This window comes from Triticum aestivum, chromosome 6B (genome assembly GCF_018294505.1).
Source record: "Triticum aestivum cultivar Chinese Spring chromosome 6B, IWGSC CS RefSeq v2.1, whole genome shotgun sequence".
NCBI classification, from domain to species: domain Eukaryota; kingdom Viridiplantae; phylum Streptophyta; class Magnoliopsida; order Poales; family Poaceae; genus Triticum; species Triticum aestivum.
Window position 1 is genome coordinate 285538208 of NC_057810.1, and position 20810 is coordinate 285559017.

A 20810-nucleotide genomic window follows, 5' to 3' on the forward strand; every position below is an offset into this window, starting at 1 on the left:
TCTCCCGCAGGTGCTTGGCGAAGCCCTGCAGGATTGCCACGCTCCTCCACCACCACCACGCCGTTGTGCTGCTGCTGGATGGAGTCTTCCTCAACCTCTCCCTCTCTCCTTGCTGGATCAAGGCGTGGGAGACGTCACCGGGCTGTACGTGTGTTGAACGCGGAGGTGCCGTCCGTTCGGCACTAGGATCTCCGGTGATTTGGATCACGACGAGTACGACTCCTTCAACCCCGTTCTCTTGAACGCTTCCGCTTAGAGATCTACAAGGGTATGTAGATGCACTCTCCTTCCCCTCGTTGCTGGTTTCTCCATAGATAGATCTTGGTTATACGTAGGAAAATTTTGAATTTCTACTACGTTCCCCAACACTCTTAACATTGTCTTTGCCATACTTGTACTAGTGAATATTGTTTTGGGTTGGAAGCCATGGAACGTGTTGACGAATATTTTCTTTTGCGCGAACATGTAGAGAAACTCTTTGCTGGGTCAATGCACGCATTGTGCCAGCCGAGGACGAGACACGTTGATTTGATTGAACCGAACCCGTTCTTTTATCACACTCGAACCCATTTTCTCAAAATGCTCCCATCTGCATCTTTTTTTATGGTAATACATGTCTCATCCATATCATAAAGATCATAGTACAAGTCACCTAATGACCAACACGACAAAACGAAAAAGACAACAAAAGACTAGCATTTGCAAAAAGGGCTACTAGCCAAGAAGTAAAAATACAATCAAGATCGAAGAATCCCCTGAGCTTGATACCAATGCCTGTCACCTTCCTCCGGCACCACAAGAGCAGTCACGAAAGGCAAAAAGTGACGGATCACCTCCTCAACCAAGCTCGATGTGGCTACATCCATGATATGCAGCTTTGCGGACCTCTAAGTGTGGCTCCCAAAGGGGAAGTCATTGCCGTTGAACAAATCAGACCGGGGCAACACCCCAAACATGCCATTGAACTCCAGATCTGGCACCCTAATGTCTACTACACAACTTTACTTCTTGTAGACTCTGTTGGGCCTCCAAGTGCTCAGAGTTCTATGAGACAGTTGCAATTTTTACTCAAGTGGATGACCCAAAGTTTTTCAATCCGTGGGAGGTGTAGGATGAAGATGATCTCTCTCAAACAACCCTACAATCGAATACAAGAAATCTCTTATGTACCCAACACACCCAATACAATGGTAAATTGTATAGATGCAATAGTTCAGTGAAGAGATGGTATACAAGTATATTATGGATAGTAGATATAGGTTTTTGTTATCTGAAAAAATAAAAACAATAAGGTAGCAAGTGATAAATGGAGCACAAATGGTACTGCAATGCTTAGAAAGAAGGCCTAGGGTTCATACTTTCACTAGTACAATCCCTCAACTAAGATCCCTACCCTCAACATGCGGCAAAAAACCACTCCAAAGTTCTTATCTAGTGGAGAACATAATATGAAATTGTTGAAGGGTACAAAACCACCTCAAAGTTATCTTTTCCGATCAATCTATTGAGTTATTCGTATAAGTGTCACAAACAACCCTAGAGTTTGTATTAAAATAACACCATATGATACGCATCAATCAACTCTAAATTCATCTAGATACTGCAATGTCACCACAAGTATCCGTGAGTCAATTATACGATTTGCATTAAACAACTTCAGATTCATAATATTCAATCCAACACAAAGAACTTCAAAGAGTGCCCCAAGGTTTCTACCGGAGAAAGTAGGATGAAAATGTGCATCAACCCCTATGCATATATTACCCCAATATCACCGCGGGAATCCGCAAGTTGATTGCCAAAACATATATCAAGTGAATCAATAGAACACCCCATTGTCACCAAGGGTATCCACATGCAAGACACACATCAAATGTTCTCAAATCCAAAAAGTATTCAATCCGATAATAGTGAAACCTCAAAGGTAAAACTCAATTCATCACAACAAGATACAAAGGGAGAAACACCATATGATCTAACTATATTAACTAAGCTTGCGGTGCATAAAGATCGTGCCAAATCAATAACACGAGAGAGAGAGATAGAGAGAGAGAGATAGAGAGAGAGAGAGAGAGAGATCAAACACATAGCTACTGGTACATACCCTCAGCCTCGAGAGTGAACTACTCCCTCCTTGTCATGGAGACCACCGGGATGATGATGATGGCCTCCGGTGATGATTTCCCCCTATGGCAGGGTGCTAGAGAAGGCCTCCAGATGAGATCGCTTCAGTACAGAGGCTTGCGGCGGCGGAGCGGAAGTTCTAGGTCATGTTCTGGGGATTTTTGTATTTATAGGAATTTTTGGCATTGGTTTCACGTCAAGGGGGCCCATGAGGGAGTGACAAGCCTGCTCGGTGCGCCCTGGGGGGAGCGTGCACCCCCAGGCTTGTCGCTTGTCCTTCCTCGAAGCTTCGGTGGTCTCTTTTAGTCCCCAAAAGATCCACATAAATTGTCAGCCCATTCTGAAAACTTTTATTTCTACACAAAATACAACACCAAGGTAATTCTGCTGAAAATAGCGTCAGTCCGGGTTAGTTCCATTCAAAACGTATCAAAACCATATATAATTATTGTAAACATGGCATGGATACTTCATAAATTATAGATGCGTTGGAGATGTATCAACATCCCGAAGCTTAATTCCTGCTCATTCTCGAGTAGGTAAATGATAAAAGAAATAATTTATGAAGTGTGAATGCTAACATAGTGCATAAGTTTGATCAATGATAATTCCAATCACTTTTTTTAGAATCATAAGACACTACTAGGGAAAGCCCTAGTAGTAGTGCTTGTTTTATAGCTAGCAGTAGTGCTTGTACAAGCGCTACCACTAAGGCGCTACAGCTAACTGGTAGCAGTAGCGATGGAAAGCAAGCGCTACTGCTATACCTAGTTAGCAGTAGCGCCTTTTTGGGAAAGAGCTATTGATAATAGTAAGTAGCAGTAGCCTTTCTTTTGAAAAGCGCTGCTGCTAACTTTTTCTGTATTTTTGAAAATGCAGCTCATTTTTGCTGTAGGTTTTATATACAATACTTTCATCATATGATTTTATGACCATGATTAGTTATTATATATAAAAGTGGGTGAAATGAACGTGGAATAGATTCAAGTGGAGGCAACATGTGGTGCATGTCGAAAGTACTACTAATCCAAACTTGATCTAGTTTGGATTAGTAGCACTTTCGATGTGCACCACATGTTGCCTCCACTTGAATTGTAATCCATGTTCAATTCACCTACTGATATATATAATAACTGATCATGCTCATATAACAACTTAGCATCATGCATCATCGATCATAATAATAAATAACTCATCATTGGTATTATAATAACAAGTCCTACTCATCATCATCATACAACTTCTACTCGTTATCATAATAACAAGTCATACTCATCATCATAGTCATCTAACCAACCCTACTTAATTGTTCTTAGCACATGATCATGAGTATTACCTAGGACGTAAATACCCTCTCTAAGGTAAAATAGCATAAAACAAGATATGCCCTGACTCTCCATTATGGAGAATGGATATTGTCCTATCTCCAATTCTTGCCCTTCGCACAATGTTTCTTCCAAGTAGCTCCCTAGGATTGACCATACATTTTTTCCAATGTTTGATTGTCATGTATTCATCAGTTTTAGAAATCCGGTATGAACAACAGTGATGCGTAGGATGACATGGCCGTAAGTTCATAACATCAAGGCGACCATTCGGAAACATCAGATGAGGCACACAATCCTTCAAGATTTTCTGTTGAAAAACATAGTAATAACTTCGTAGTTAGCAATGTAGTTAAAGTTTTAGAAGAATTTTTACAAAAGATGCACGAATGTCATAATAGTAAAAAATCTTACCGTGACATCTCCATGGATGTTACTGTAGTTCAACACGTGCACTAGTGGCACGTATTGACCATAATGTGGAGGAGTTTGATAATAGATATTGTAATTCTCAAGATCAGTAATAAATGAGATCAGATGATTTTTCTCCCGATAAGTTAATTCTGAGCCATCGGTGTGGCAGGTTTTGTCTACCATCTTTCGCACATTCTTTGAAGAATGAAAATAAGCTATCAATAGAAATAAGCTGTCAACTATTTTGAAATAAACAATATACATTACTTAATAACTATGTTTGAGAAACTCACATAGCGGTAGAATTGAAAGCGTATCAACAAAGACCCAAATGTCCATATTGTCTTGGGTGATGTCAGGATCACCAACATCCATGGTGACAAGCATACCCTCATGAAAATCATTCGTCTTGCAAAGTGCTTCCCAATTCGGGCAACCAAAATTGGTTACGCTCTCAGAATTGTATAGATTTACATCTAAATCCATACCATGATGGGTCCTTAGGTGAATTATCTTTGTTTCCATACTTTCATGATCTTCAAAATCCATCCTCTCTAAGACATAGTGTCTTGCATGGCATGTGATAAGCTAGTCGAATTGTAAAAGACGAAAAATTATACGTTGAAGAAGCAGAAGTCGTGCTTAATTACGAAAAAAACACTTGTCGTCGTTATGTACCATTTCAACATCAAAGGTCTCCTGGAGCTTAATGCTAAAGCGCCGATCTTCTACCAGGTGAGGCCTGTCGCACATACCCATTCGTCGCCGCACCAGTCACACTCCGCCGAGAGACTTTCGTCATCCGACGATGACATCAACGACATTTCCTATGTTCGTGATTCAAAGATTAAACTTGTACAATTAAATATATGTACTAGAAAAACTAAATAGGTCACTATTATTCATCATGGGTTGACTATCGATCTGTCGAGTCTTTTCTTGAAAACTCTCATCTCACGTGGTGTATACATTCGACCATTGGTGATGGTCGCTCCTCCTTTCGTCCCCGAGTGCATTACACCAAAATGTCTAGCACACGGGAAGAAAGGAGAAGCGACCCTCACGACAACAGTTGAGATTTTTTGTCCTCTCATATTTGGTGGAGACTCTCCCTCACTGATTCCTCTCTGACATTTGCGATCGTCGGTGATTATCATACTCCTCCTTCCCCTTATGCATAAAAAAGGTCTAGCACAAGGAGAAGAAGGAGAAACGACCCCCACGACAATAGTCGGGATTCTTTGTCCTCTCTCATATATGGTGGACACATTCCCTCACCGATTTTTCGACCGTTAGTGATGGTCGTTATTCCTCCTTCCCCTAGTGCATATCAAAGGTCTAGCACAAGGACAAGAAGGAAAAACGACCCCCACGACAACAGTCGGGATTCTTCTTCTCTTATATATGGTGCAAACTTTCTCCCTCACTCATTTGTTGACTGTCATGTATGGAGCCTCGACAGACTTAAAGTCAACCCAAAATGTCGTTTAATGATCTTTCTAGAAAATCCAGGCCACCCGATATTTCCTACATATTCTAGCACAAGTCATGCCAAAATTCACGGAAAAATCCGGCATGACCTTTGCTAAAAAAGGACATATCGAGCGCCTGAAATTTGCTGAAACGGAAATTAATCAACACCCTGGCAAAACATAGGCCACTCAGAGGTGGTACCTGCAAACATGGCCGACCACTTGGGCAAGCACATATCCTATTTTAGCAACACAAGATATACATGGTCGACTGGTCTCACCTCGAGGTCGGAGGGGGTCGGTGATGGGGACGACGGAGGGGATGATGGAGGGGCTCCTTGATTTCTGCAAAAACATTATTATCCTCATGTTAGGATTTAGTGAAACCCGACAAGGTATCAACTAATCAAATGCATACGCCTTGCATAGTGCTCTCCAATTTAAGCATTCAAAATAGGAGTAGTTCTCCAATTTGAGCATTCAATAAGCAAAAATAAATCATAAAATAAATTAGTATTCAAATTAGCATGCATTCAATAAGCAAAACTAAATCATCTCTTGCGTCTGTAGATCGTCGAATATTATCACTAATACATCTGAATAGTATCATACATATAACATCACTAATACAGCTAAAACCGTAGCGAACAACGGGTATCAGCGTGGGCGGTGGACACCCAAAGAGAAGGAACCATCACAGGATCATATCTCCAGTGAGATCCCTGAAGAACCTGCCATGTGTTGGAGAACCTGCCCTCCAACGCAACCATGTAGCGACGGAGGTGCTCGTCCTCCTCGCTGACACGGTGACATACCACCTTCGCGGGGTCCTCAAGCCTCCGCACCATCACTGGCCCACGCGAACGCCACCAAAGAAGTTCGGGTCAATGACGGGCTGGCTCCTCACCAAGATGCGCCCCCAGGAAGGTAGCACCTCCCAGTAGATGCCCGGCAGAGCCCAGTCCCGGACATGGCCCCTCTGATCAAGCAGGCCTCCTCCGCCGAGTCGACGACGAGGATGCGGGATAGGCATCGTCGACGTCAATGCGAGAATAATTTCTTTAACTAAAAAATAACAACAAATGTGACATGTTCAAAATATGACATGTCCACTTCAAAACGAATCAACCTAGGATTCTGTTAAATACACCTAAAACACCTAAATTCTATTAACTACACCTAATTAAAAACCTACATTTTAAACATGGTTCGATCATAACTAGGGTTCATACTACATTATTCTAAGATTAAACACCTAAAATACCTCAATTATATTAACTACCCCTAATTAAAAACCTACATTTTGAACATGGTTTGATCGTAACTAGCTAGACTTCATACTACATTATTCTAAAATTAAACACCTAAGATCATAACCTACTACATTATTCTAAGATTTAACCTACATTTTTCAACTAGCCAGGGTTCAAAATTAACTAGGGAGGAAGAGTAAGGAGGGAGGAGGAGTACGTCTCAGTGGAGGACGGCTGAAGCGGGGGGGGGGGAGGCCAGCACGGGAGGGCGGTCGGCGGGGGAGGAGGCCGATACGGGGGAGGGTGGCCGCCGGGGAAGGAGAGCCGGCGCGGGCGAGGGCGGCCCGCGGGAGAAGACTGGCCCGGGGGATGGCAGCAGCGACGGCGTGCAGCGGAGGCGCGCGAGTGAGATTGTGTGAGGGGGAGAGTGAGGTCAAGCATGGGCCGAAGTGTGGATAGGTGGCTGTAGTAGTAGCGCTTGTCGGAAGAAAGCGCTACTGCTACATACAATAGTAGTAGAGCTTTCTTCATACAAGCGCTACTAGTATGCCTGGCCTTCTAGCAATGATCTGGCAATTATAGTAGTAGCGAGTTTTATGAATACAACGCTACTGGTAAGTGCGTAGTAGCAGCGCTTTCCAAGGCCAAGCGCTATTGGTAAATAGTAGCAGCGGTGCTTTTTAAAAAGCACTGCTACTAAGCTCCTATGTATAGGCGTTTCCCTAGTAGTGTGAGCAACCTTTCTCATAAAACTCATCATGATAAAGTTGCAATCAATTCACATGTTATGGTTCAAACAATGCATTCTCTTGAAACTTAACAACATATGTTCTTAGTCACCAAACAATTACAATTCAACATATATTCAACAAAGTCTAAGAGCTACACATACTCAATTATCATATAGTCTTGTATGATTGCTAGTACTCAAAGCATATTTTTAGAACAAATAGCATCCATCGAACACAGATAAATAGGGGTTTAATGTTTCGCCTCCAAACTCATTTACCATAGAGATAATTGTCAACAATAATAATTTATGATCAAATATATTTGAATGGACATATGTTCCTGGATCTTTCCCCACCACATGATGCTTTCCAACTAGATAATAATTGAGGTTGAAATGAAAAGGAATACTATTGACTCTTGCATGAAAGTAAAATCTGAAAAGTAAAAGATAGGCCCTTCGCAGACGGAAGCTGAGGTTGTCATGCGCTTTTGAATTTTTTATGTGCAAGCCCTTAATGCAATGGAACGTCACATTGTATTGCTCCTTGTGATAGCAACCTTTATTATGCTGTCCATCGCTTTTATTTCTTTACCATCACAAGTTCGTACAACACTTATTTTCCTTTGCAATAAAAGATCATACATATTTTAGGAGCAATTTTTATTGTCTTTTGCACCGATGACAACTTAGTTGAAGGATCTTATTCAATCCATAGGTAGATATGGTGGAAACTCATGGCAAGAAAATGGGTTTAAGGGTTTTTGGATGCACAAGTAGTATCTCTACTTAGTACAATTTTTTGGCTAGCAGAAGATCCTAAGCAAGCAACACATGTTGGAGGATCCATAACAATATACTCCCTCTGTTCCTATATCTAAGGTGTATTTTTTATTAAAATTTGACAATGTAAGGTGTATTTGTTGTAATCCCATATAATCCCTCTTTTACCCCTCCACCACCGCATACATGGTAGCTATCATCCCGACGTTAAAATCAAGCCAACCACTCAATGCATTTGTTGGAAAAAGGGTCCTATCGTTAGTTAGGAAAACATATATCCTCCCGACCCATGCGATCCCATTTTTTAGTATTTCCTCCTGGAGAGTGTAGAGAACATCTTTCTCTACCTGATCGAAGCATTCTCTAGAGAATATAAAACATCTCACGAAACAAATCTCAACTAGCACTCTTTCTCTTCCACCATGGATCCATTCACGCTAGAGGAAAATAGGTTCAACTCGTTCCTGCATGTTTTCAGCTAAGAGGATGATCCCGCTATGGAACTGTTCAGTCAGGTGGAAGAAACGAATGAGTGTCTGCCTAGGACTCCTCACCTGCGTTGCCCGACGTGAAGCTCGCTAACTATATTTTCCATGATGCGGCCATGACTGACATAGTTGGCGCCCGATATGCCAGGTTATTGTGCACACACATGGTGCTCAACATTCGGTCTGCAACTTCTTCCAAGGCGGGAATCGCCACCGTCAACGAGGCCGTCAACTGCACGGTGTTAGAACCCTATGGAACATCGGCCTCTTCAAGCATGGCATGGCAAGCAATGCTCGGTGCATTGACCTTTGCCGTATCTACGGAATATCCATCATGTCAAACAACATCACCAATTTTTGGTTAGTTGCACTTATTGCTTTGCTCTTATCCATTATATCTGTACATGCATGACATGCCTTGTTCTAGCTTTTAGCACCACAACTGGAGGCATCAATCAAGGGGAGCGCAAATATGGTGAGGAGAACAATAAGAGAAATATGGTGAATGACAAGGCCATCAAGAATGATGAGGTGGATAGCAATGCTGAAACGATCAATTTAGAGTTTGAAGTGTTGAAGCTTCCAGAGGAGGTGAAGTGCGTGTGGAATGGTTTTATGCCCTAGATTCAATGCCGGACTCGGTACCCCCAGGAATATAATCATATAGGGATTTCGTACTAAGGTCCTTGGTCATATCGTATGATCTAAAGATGATGAAGAAATGATCACGTAATCAGTACCAAAACTACTCTCTGTTTAACACTAAACATTTGGTGTGATTTCATAAATTTTCATTGTGCCCAAAGTCTTTTTTGTATCGCATGAGTTGGTTAAGTGACATCATACATTAATAATGGCATGAATGAAGTTCATTTTTTTAGTTACTGTACTTGCAACGTTCTACTCTCACAGCAAAAGATAAGTCGATGTCATGGAGTAATAAACAACACCAAAAAAAGAACAACGAGTTCTTTTAAGATTAGTCGATGGCATGGAGTAATTGATACATCCATTTTGCATTATGTTTTGTTACTGTTATTTATGATGTTTTTATCCATAATAATGCTTTTTGGAGTAATTCCAATGCCTTTTATCTCATAATTTGCAAGGTACACACAAAGAGGGAGAATTCCGGCAGCTGGAAATTTGGACCTGGAAAAGCTATGTCAGGCCACCTATTCTGCACAACTCCAAACAAGCTGAAACTTTACGGAGATTGTTCATGGAATATTTGAAGAATATTGGAGCAAATAACTACCATAGGGGGCCCACCAGGTGGGCACAACCCAGCTGGGCGCGCCAGGGAGCCCAGGCGCACCCTGGTGGGTTGTGCTCACCCAGGCCTACCTCCGGTGCCCATCTCCTAGTATATAGGTCATTTTGACCTAGAAAAAATAAGGAGAGGACTTTCGGGATGGAGCGCCGCTGTCTCGAGGCCGAACTTGGGCAGGAGCACTTTTTCCCTCCGGCGAAGCGATTCTGCGGGGGGAACTTCCCTCTCGTAGGGGGGATCATCGTCATCATCATCACCAACAACTCTCCCACCTTGGGAAGGGCAATCTCCATCAACATCTTCAACATAATCATCTCATCTCAAACCCTAGTTCATCTCTTGTGTTCAGTCTTCTTACCGTAACTATTGATTGCTGCTTGTGGGTGACTAGTAGTGTTGATTACATCTTGTAGTTGATTACTATATGGTTTATTTGGTGGAAGATTATATGTTCAGATCCATTATGCTATTTAATACCCCTCTAATCTTGAGCATGATTATCATTTGTGAGTAGTTACTTTTGTTCTTGAGGTCACAGGAGAAATCATATTGCAAGTAATCATGTGAATTTGATATGTGTTCGATATTTTGATAGTATGTATGTTGTGATTCCCTTAGTGGTGTCATGTGAACGTCGACTACATGACACTTCACCATATTTGCGCCTAAGGGAATGCATTGTGGAGTAGTAATTAGATGATGGGTTGCGAGAGTGACAGAAGCTTAAACCCCAGTTTATGTGCTATTCCGTAAGGGACCGATTGGATCCAAAAGTTTAATGCTATGGTTAGAATTTATTCTTAATACTTTTCCCATAGTTGCGGATGCTTGCGGGAGGGTTAATCATAAGTAGGAGGTTTGTTCAAGTAAGAACAACACCTAAGAACCGATCCACCCACATATCAAATTTTCAAAGTAGGAAACACAAATCGAACCAAGATGGTGAAAGTGACTAGCTAGATGAAATTCCCGTGTACCCTCAAGAACGCTTTGCTTATCATAAGAGACCATTTTGGCCTGTCCTTTGCCTCAAAAGGATTGGCCTACCTTGCTGCAGTTTTGTTACTATTGAAGGAAATATGCTCTAGAGGCAATAATAAAGTTGTTATTTATATTCCTTATATCATGACAAATGTTTAGTATTCATGCTAGAATTGTATTAACCGGAAACTTAGTACATGTGTGAATACATAGACAAAATAGAGTGTCGCTAGTATGCCTCTACTTGACTAGCTCGTTAATCAAAGATGGTTAAGTTTCCTGACCATAGACATGTGTTGTCATTTGATGAACGGGATCACATCATTAGAGAATGATGTGATGGACAATCCATCCGTTAGCTTAGCATAATGATCTTTAAGTTTCATTGCTATTTCTTTCTTCATGACTTATACATATTCCTCTGACTATGAGATTATGCAACTCCTGAATATTGGAGGAACACCTTGTGTGCTATCAAATGTCACAACGTAATTGGGTGATTATAAAGATGCTACAGGTGTCTCCGAAGGTGTTTGTTGGGTTGGCATAGATCAAGATTAGGATTTGTCACTTCGAGTATCGAAGAGGTATCTCCGGGTCCTCTCGGTAATGCATATCACTATAATCCTTGCAAGCAATGTGACTAATGAGTTAGTTGCAGGATGATGCATTACGGAACAAGTAAAGAGACTTGCCGACAACGAGATTGAACTAGGTATGATGATACCGATGATCGAATCTCGGGCAAGTAACATACTGATGACAAAGGGAATGACGTATGTTGTCATTGCGGTTTGATCGATAAAGATCTTCGTAGAATATGTAGGAACCATTATGAGCATCTAGGTTCCGCTATTGGTTATTGACCGGAGATGTGTCTCGGTCATGTCTACATAGTGCTCGAACCCGTAGGGTCTGCATGCTTAATGTTCGATGACGATTTGTATTATGACTTATGTGTTTTGGTTACCAAAGATTTTTCGCCATATGAGATAACGGACATGACGAGGAGTCTCGAAATGGTCGAGAGGTAAAGATTGATATATTGGACGATGATATTCGGACACCGGAATGGTTTCTGAAAGGTTCAGACATATTTCGGAGTACCGAGGGCCCCGGGGAAGTATTGGGTCTACATGGGCCTTAGGGGGGAGAGAAGGGAGCTTGCATGAGGTGGCACCCCCTCCAAGGGAGTCCGAATAGTACAAGTTGGAGGGGGCGTAGCCCCCTCTCCCTCTCCCTCTCCCTCTCCTTCCTTTCCCCCCTCCGATGAGAAAGGAAAAAGTGGGGGGGGGGGGCAATCCTACTAGGAGTTGAGTCCTAGTAGGACTCCCCCCCATGGCGCGCCCCCTTGGCGCTCGGCTTCCTCCTCCCCTCCTTTATATACGGGGGCAGGGGGCACCCCATAGCACAACAATTATTCTCTTAGCCGTGTGCGGTGCTCCCTCCACAGTTTACTCCTCCGGTCATAGTGTCGTAGTGCTTAGGAAAAGCCCTGTGAGGGAGTTCCGGACTAGGGGGTGTCCGGATAGCCGAACTATCATCATCGGCCGGACTCCAAGACAATGAAGATACAAGATTGAAGACTTCGTCCCGTGTCCGGATGGGACTTTCCTTGGCGTGGAAGGCAAGCTTGGCGATATGGATATGTAGATTTCCTACCATTGTAACCGACTCTGTGTAACCCTAGCCCTCTCCGATGTCTATATAAACCGGATGGCTTTAGTCCTTAGGACGAACAACAATCATACCATAGGCTAGCTTCTAGGGTTTAGGCTCCTTGATCTCGTGGTAGATCCACTCTTGTAACACACATCATCAAGATTAATCAAGCAGGACGTAGGGTTTTACCTCCATCAAGAGGGCCCGAACCTGGGTAAAACATCGTGTCCCTTGTCTCCTGTTACCATCCGCCTAGACGCATAGTTTGGGACCCCCTACCCGAGATCCGCCGATTTTGACACCGACATTGGTGCTTTCATTGAGAGTTCCTCTGTGTCGTCACCGATAGGCTCGATGGCTTCTTCGACCATCATCAACGATGCAGTCCAGGGTGAGACCTTTCTCCCCGGACAGATCTTCGTATTCGGCGGCTTCGCACTGCGGGCCAATTCGCTTGGCCATCTGGAGCAGATCGAAAGCTACGCCCCTGGCCGTCAGGTCAGGTTTGGAAGTTTGAACTTCACGGCTGACATCCGCGGGGACTTGATCCTCGATGGATTCGACCCACAGCCGAGCGTGCCGCACTGTCACGGCGAGCATGATTTAGCTCTGCCGCCGGACAGTACCCTAGAGGCTGCACTCGAACTCGCTCCGATCTTCAAGTCGGAGCCGGCTGCGTAGATCGAGGACGAATGGCTAGACACCGCCTCGGGAGCTGCAACCTCTACGGCGATAGAGCCGAACACTGACCTCGTCCCTCATAAAGCTCGTGACTCCGAGGTGCCGGACTCCTTGCCGGACTCCGAACCTCCCGCGCACCCTCCGATCGAATCCGATTGGGCGCCGATCATGGAGTTCACCGTAGCGGACATCTTTCAACACTCACCTTTCGGAGACATCCTGAGTTCGCTAAAGTATCTCTCTTTATCAGGAGAGCCCTGGCCGGACTGCGGTCAGGACGGTTGGGATGCGAACTACGAAGAAATTCAAAGCCCACCCACCACCCACTTGGTAGCCGCTGTCGACGATCTAACCGACATGCTAAACTATGACTCCGAAGACATCGACGGTATGGACGACGATGCCGGAGAGGACCAAGAACCAGCGCCCACTGGGCACGGGAAAGCCACCCCAACTCATGACATATACATGGTGGACACACCAAAAGGAAGCGATAATGAGGAAAAATGGGACGTGGCGAAGGACAACTCCCCCAACAAACAACCAAAGCGGTGACGCAAACGCCGCCCGAAGACCAGCATCGATAAAAACGGCACCCATACGGACCCGGCCCTAGAGCAGGGCGAAGCAGTGGACGACGCACGTGTCAACAAGCAGCCAGCCGGACATGAACTGGACAAGCAGCCCATCCCCGGCGAAGATGATCTCACATCACCAGAGCATATGAATCTTCATGAAAGGCTCATCGCCACTGCAAGAAGTTTTAAGAAGCAAAAGCGGAAGCTCAAAACAGTGGAGGACGCACTCAGAATGAGATGGAGCAAAGTACTCAACAACGCAGATAAACATGGCGCTAGTCACCAGACAAAGAGCTACCCAAAGCGCAAGCTATTGCCCGAATTTGACGAGGAGGCCTTAGAGCCCCCGCAGTCAAAAAAGAAAGAAGCCGCCTGGCCGGATAGACGACCAGATGACAGGCCAAGAGCAACAAGGGGCACCGCACACAAGCCGGCACACGATCAGCATAAAGATCCTCGGAAAAAGGATGACCCAGTCAGATCTATTTATGCGCCAAAAAAGAAGACTCCAGGAAGCAACATAACCCGGCGAGCATTCAAAGATAACGGCACACCCAAATACAGGGGCGCCGCACACCCACTATGTTTCACCGACGAGGTACTGGATCATGGATTTGAAGCGGGATTCAAACCCGTAAACACAGAAGCATATGACGGAACAACAGACCCCGGAGTCTGGATTGAGGATTACATCCTACACATACATATGGCCAGAGGAGATGATCTCCATGCCATAAAATACCTACCCCTCAAGCTCAAAGGGCCAGCTCGGCATTGGCTTAAAAGCCTCCCAGAAAATACCATTGGAATTTTGGAAGAGCTTGAAGATGCGTTTCGAGCAAATTTTCAGGGGACCTATGTCCGCCCTCCGGATGCAGACGATTTAAGTCACATAACTCAACAGCCCGGAGAGTCAGCACGCAAATTTTGGAACAGGTTCCTCACTAAAAAGAACCAAATAGTCGACTGTCCGGACGCTGAAGCCTTAGCAGCCTTTAAACACAACGTCTGAGACGATTGGCTTGCCAGACACCTCGACCAGGAAAAACCAAGAACAATGGCCGCACTAACAAGCCTCATGACCCGCTTTTGCGTGGGGGAAGACAGCTGGCTGGCTAGATGCAGCACCAGCGACCCGAGTACATCCGGAGTTAGGGATGGAAATGGGAAATCACGACGCAGAAAAGATCAGCGCCAGAATAAGGAAGATGGCCCGAATAGTACGGCGGTTAACGCCAGATTCAAAAGCTCTCGGCCGAACAACAAAACACTACCCCTCAAGGACAACAGTGATGAGCTATCCAACCTAAACAAGATTCTGGATAGACTATGTCAAATACATGGCACCTCCGGGAAGCCCGCAAACCATACCCACAAAGATTGATGGGTCTTCAAACAGTCCGGCCGACTTAATGCCGAACACAAGGGGCTCAACACACCAAGCGAAAGTGACGAAACCCAAAGGCAGCAATCCGGAAAACAAAAGACTTTCCCACTAGAAGTGAAAACACTAAACTCACTTCATGTGATAACATGAAAAGACAGCGCGACACCTGCTATACCAGGACACCGCCCGCAGAATGGGGATAGACCCTACCAAAATTTGCCGTAGCAGCACTTCCTTCAAAGGAGTGACGCCAGGCCTTTAAGCCAATTATACAGGCTCGGTACCACCAGAGGTTGTGTTCGGCTCATCCGACAACCTCCGTCGCGAAAAGCTCACTCTACATCGGCCCATTCAAACAGTAGCCCTTAAGCACTCTTAGGGCGCGCAGCTATCGCCAGCCCTAATGCAATACCACATTACGCGTTTTTATGCTTAAGAATGCCCAGTCAACGTGGCATGATTTCATTAAAAAGTAACTCCGCATGTTCCTTGACCACGGAGAACGTGAGACTGCTTCAACAGCCACACACTAATCAGACCTTGCAGGTCAAAGACCCTAAAAACATGTCATTTGGACCTCAGACATGGTTTGGCGAGTCCGGCGTAACTAAACAAGGGGCTTCCCAGCCGCATACCCCCTTCATAAGGGCCCGCGTGTATAAATGATGAGAGCCAATAAAGCTCAACTTTCCTCATTTTATTCTATTTTAATACAACTTCTGCACGATATTTCTTGGAAACTAAGTCCTTTCCTTTTCCAGATGAAGCACGTGCTACACCCGTCCAGGATACAGCACAACGGAGACACAGGCGCAAACGTGCAGCAGGGACCCATTGCAAGGATTCTTTTCAGATTAAGACCCTGCGTAAACCTTTCTTACTGTCTCTTGTTGATACACATCCCCCCGGTTCCCCACCATAGCCGAGGAGGAGGCTCGCATTTTGGCATCGGCCGCGTCAGAAGTTCCTGCCTGTACCTGGACACAAGGGGCTTAGGGCATTGTTCTGCCCGGTATCATAAAGACCGAACACCTCAGGGAGTGCTCGGCGTCTCGAGTTAGGCCTTATATGCATCAGCTCCGAATCATGTCTTTGGTCAAATGTTGGATTTGCCCGGCTCCTCTGTTTTGCTGCCTTACGTTTCGCATCGTCGGCTAACGCGGCACCAGGAGAACTACTGCGATTGTGCCCCGGTTCGGCCAGGCGAGCACCTCAGTAGAGAAAGCCGAAAACTGACTGTCATGATATAGCGAGAGACTGGTCAACCACTCGATCGACCATTGGAATGTTTAGAATTCCTCCGCTTTGATGAAGGACCGCATCCCGGTCAGGCACATACGCGCCCCGAGTTCGGGAAGAGTGGTGCCACCAGGGGCTATATAGTAGCCCCACATTCGAGCTCCTATGGCTAAGTGAAAGTGATAAAGCATTATAGTCCGGTTGCCTAGTTTGCTATGCTATCACCTCCTTAAAAGGACCAAGACATTGGATTAAGTGTGAAAAAGCGCTTTTCTTTTTGCAAACACCCCCGCACCATGTGCGTGGGGGCTGAAGCCAAAGACTGCCATCTTTCAGATTATACATACATATACGGCCGCACAGGAGATAGTTCAATACTTGAACACACAAGTATAAAAAGTCATTGCATTATAAACATGATCTCAGAAACCATACATGTCATTCAAACATAACATCTTTCGAGCACTGTGACTCTATTATACGAGCGCCCTGCAGGACTTCCTCAAAATAGTGCTTGATGGGGAATCAGCTTTTGTCCGAACCCCGGGATGCAACAGCGGTGGCATCCATCTCCACCCAGTATGTCTTACCACGGGCGAGAGCCATCCGTGCACCTTCTATGCATGCCGACCGCTTCATCGCCTCAATATGCGGCACCGCCCCAAGGAATTGCTGCAACAAGCCAAAATAACTCTTCGGCTTGGGCCTTTTCGGCCACAGATGAGCGACCACATCCGTCATGGCTAGTCCGGACAATCTATTCAGCTCAGCCCACTCAACCAGCCGATCACTCAATGGAAGTGGATGCTCCGGACTATGGAATTGAGACCAGAAAAGCTCTTCCATTTCATGATCCTCCTGGCTTCGAAAGTGCACGACTGCGTCCGCCGCACTCGCCGCCAAGTCCAGATAAGGATCCTCCGCACCGTACAATCGGCCCAGCTGAGCATACTTCGGATCCGTGAACATCCTACGCAGCATAAAGGGCTTTCCAACCACAATGTCTCCGACCTGACGCAGTCCCTCCTTCATAGCCCGCATCGCACTACGGGCATCCTTGGCTTCGGCATCGGCCTTCTTCAAGAACCTCCAGGCGGTCGATAGTAACTTTTAATTTTGTGGCCATTCCGGCCATCTCCTCCCTGCTTCGGCAGTGAGCAGCCTTCTCGGCCTCTAGCTCTTCCGCTGCCTTCAAGGCAGCCGCCTCGCTTTTTCTGGCTTGCTCCTTGGCCCGAGCAAGTTCTGCTCGAAGGCCTTCCACATCAGCAACACTATCTGCATCAGGCATACAAATCGTAAGGAATGGGCGTCAGCTCCCTTACTAGGCGACCACAGAGCAACCACATACCTTGTGACTCATCGAGTCGTTTATTGACCAGCGAGATGTCCACATCCGCAACGTCGAGTTGCCTCTTCAGCTCAGCAAATCCTTCAGTCCGGCTGGCCACCGAACGTTCCGCCACCTGCATAGGAAAGGCGACAATCTATAACCGAGATTATGATCCTCGGCACGCTGCTGCTTTCGACAGCATACCAAGTCTCAGGGGCTACTATCTATACAGGGCGCACTTCATGTGCAAAACTGTCAAAAGGTATGTCATTTTTTGCGTACCTCAAATCCCATCAGCAAACTTCCGACGGCCTCACACAACCCGCTTTCGGCGGACGAGTTTCAATCACCATACCCATTAATGTGCGGTGATCTTCTGAGATGGACGCCCTCTTAAGCAAATCCGGCAGCTCCACCGGCTGTACTCCAATGGGTGCCGAACTCTCTGGCCCCGCCGGACTCGGGGAGACCCTCCGCGACGACACCTCAGGGTCGTCCGCCCCGCGCGACGGGGCGGCAGATGGAGGCGTTTCGCTCTCCATCATCTCCGGACGAAGGTCTCCCAAAGATGAGCTGTGCTGAGATGGGCTGAGGTCCGAACTACAAGGCGAAAAACTTCAGTTACCCTTAGAAATTAAACAGGGATGTCCACTATTAGAAAATTCCCCCTTTTACTTACGGCTCGCTAGAGGGCTGATTCCTACGAGGAGACAGTTCGGCCGGGGCTCTTCCCGGCCCGGGACCTTCCGGTGCAGATTCCTTTCCCCGCTTTGAGGCCTTGGCCTCTGGGTCTTCGGAAGCGGTCCTCTTCTCCCCCTGGAAGGAGGGACTCTCGATTCCTCCCTTACTGAAAGCCTCCATGGCGGAGGTGGTATGTCCCCTGTGCCCTTCTTCGCCCTCTTCCGAAGGTGCAACCTCTAACATTTTGATTAACGCGGGATCCTGCGTGGTCTCAGGGAGGGGGGCCGGACACCATATCAGTTTTTCTTGCGCTATCCACTCCTGTCCAAAGGATAGCTGGTTAAAAGGCAAACCCACAGTAAATAAATGGACGATGTGTTCGGACAGAGGGCTACTTACTTGAGTATCCGGGCGATTGCAGCTTAGGCCAGCATCCTCGGTCAATTCCGGACGCATCTCTTGCGATTCGAAGAACAATTCGTACATCTCCGCGGGTGTCAAACCCATGAAGTGTTGAAGAGCTCGTGGCCCCTCTGGATTAAATTCCCACAGGCGGAGGGGGCGACGTTTGCAGGGTAGTAGGCGCCGGATCAACATAACCTGTACCACTACGGCCAGATTGATCTCCCTTTCTTGGAGGCCTCGAATCCGGTCCTGCAACAGGGGAACGTCCTTGGACGGCCCCCCAGTCACGCCCCTTGTTGACCCATGAAGTCAGCCGCTGTGGAGGGCCCGAGCGGAAGACGGGCGGCAGCCTCTGCCTGCTGCCCCTGGGAGCGGTGATATAGAACCACTCCTGTTGCCACAAGCCGAGCTCCTCCTGAAAAGAGCCCTCGGGCCATGGAGCATCAGCCCTCTTACTTATAACCGCCCCGCCGCACTCTACCTGACGCCCCTCAATCATCTTCGGCTCCACGTCGAAGGTTTTGAGCCACAAGCCGAAGTGAGGGGTAGTGCGGAGGAAGGCTTCGCAGACGATAATGAATGATGAGATGTGGAGGATAGACTCCGGAGCCAAGTCATGGAATTCCAGCCCATAGTAAAACATGAGCCCCCTCACGAAGGGATCCGTCGGGAAGCCTAAACCCCGACGGAGGTGAGACACGAACACGACGCTCTCACCAAGCTCGGGAGTGGGAATAACTTGCCCTCGGGCAGGCAGCCTATGCAAAATCTCGTAGGTTAAGTACCTGGTGTCTCTTAGCTCTAGCACGTCCTCTTCCGTGATGGAGGAGGGCATCCACCGGCCTCGTAGGTCGGGGCCGGACATTGTCGAAGATCAAAGGTACCCAAATATGGAGCACTGGGTGTTGGAACACGGGGCAAGGGGCGGATTCGATAGAGGATTGAAGGAAAAGAATGGGCCTTGGTCTCATTATAAAGAGGGAGAATACCAAGAGCCATCCCCATGACCGCTTGGAATCCGCCTTCGATGGAGGGGGCGTGGCAACGGGCGTGGTTGGGTTACCCACATCCGTATTGATGGGAATCCCGGAATAAGGGGAACACGATCTCTGCTTCGACAAGACGTGCCAAGGAAACCGCCTCGCTAAACACGCGGAGGTGGAACAATAAAAACAATTCGAGTAAAGGCTTGGTAATAGTGTGATGTCACGCCACAAAATACGTCAGCAGATTGAACTTGTGTAATATTATTCTCTCTACGGTGGTATGTGGAATTTATCTTGCAGAGCGGGACACTATCCTGGTGTTCACAATCTTCTATAAATTATTCGGAGGAAGAACCCGCCTTGCAATGCCGAAGACAACATGCGCGCCAGACTCATCGTCATTGAAGCCTGGTTCAGGGGCTACTGAGGGAGTTCCGGACTAGGGGGTGTCCGGATAGCCGAACTATCATCATCGGCCGGACTCCAAGACTATGAAGATAGAAGATTGAAGACTTCGTCCCGTGTCCGGATGGGACTTCCCTTGGCGTGGAAGGCAAGCTTGGCGATACAGATAGGTAGATTTCCTACCATTGTAACCGACTCTGTGTAACCCTAGCCCTCTCCGGTGTCTATATAAACCGGATGGCTTTAGTCCTTAGGACGAACAACAATCATACCATAGGCTAGCTTCTAGGGTTTAGCCTCCTTGATCTCGTGGTAGATCCACTCTTGTAACACATATCATCAATATTAATCAAGCAGGACATAGGGTTTTACCTCCATCAAGAGGGCCCGAACCTGGGTAAAACATCGTGTCCCTTGTCTCCTGTTACCATCCGCCTAGACGCACAGTTCGGGACCCCCTACCCGAGATCCGCCGGTTTTGACACCGACACCCTGTGTGGATCACATCACTATCACCGTCACCACACCGTCATGCTGATGAAACTCTCCCTCGACCCTCTGTTGGATCAAGAGTTCGAGGGACATCATCAAGCTGAATGTGTGCTCAATCAGA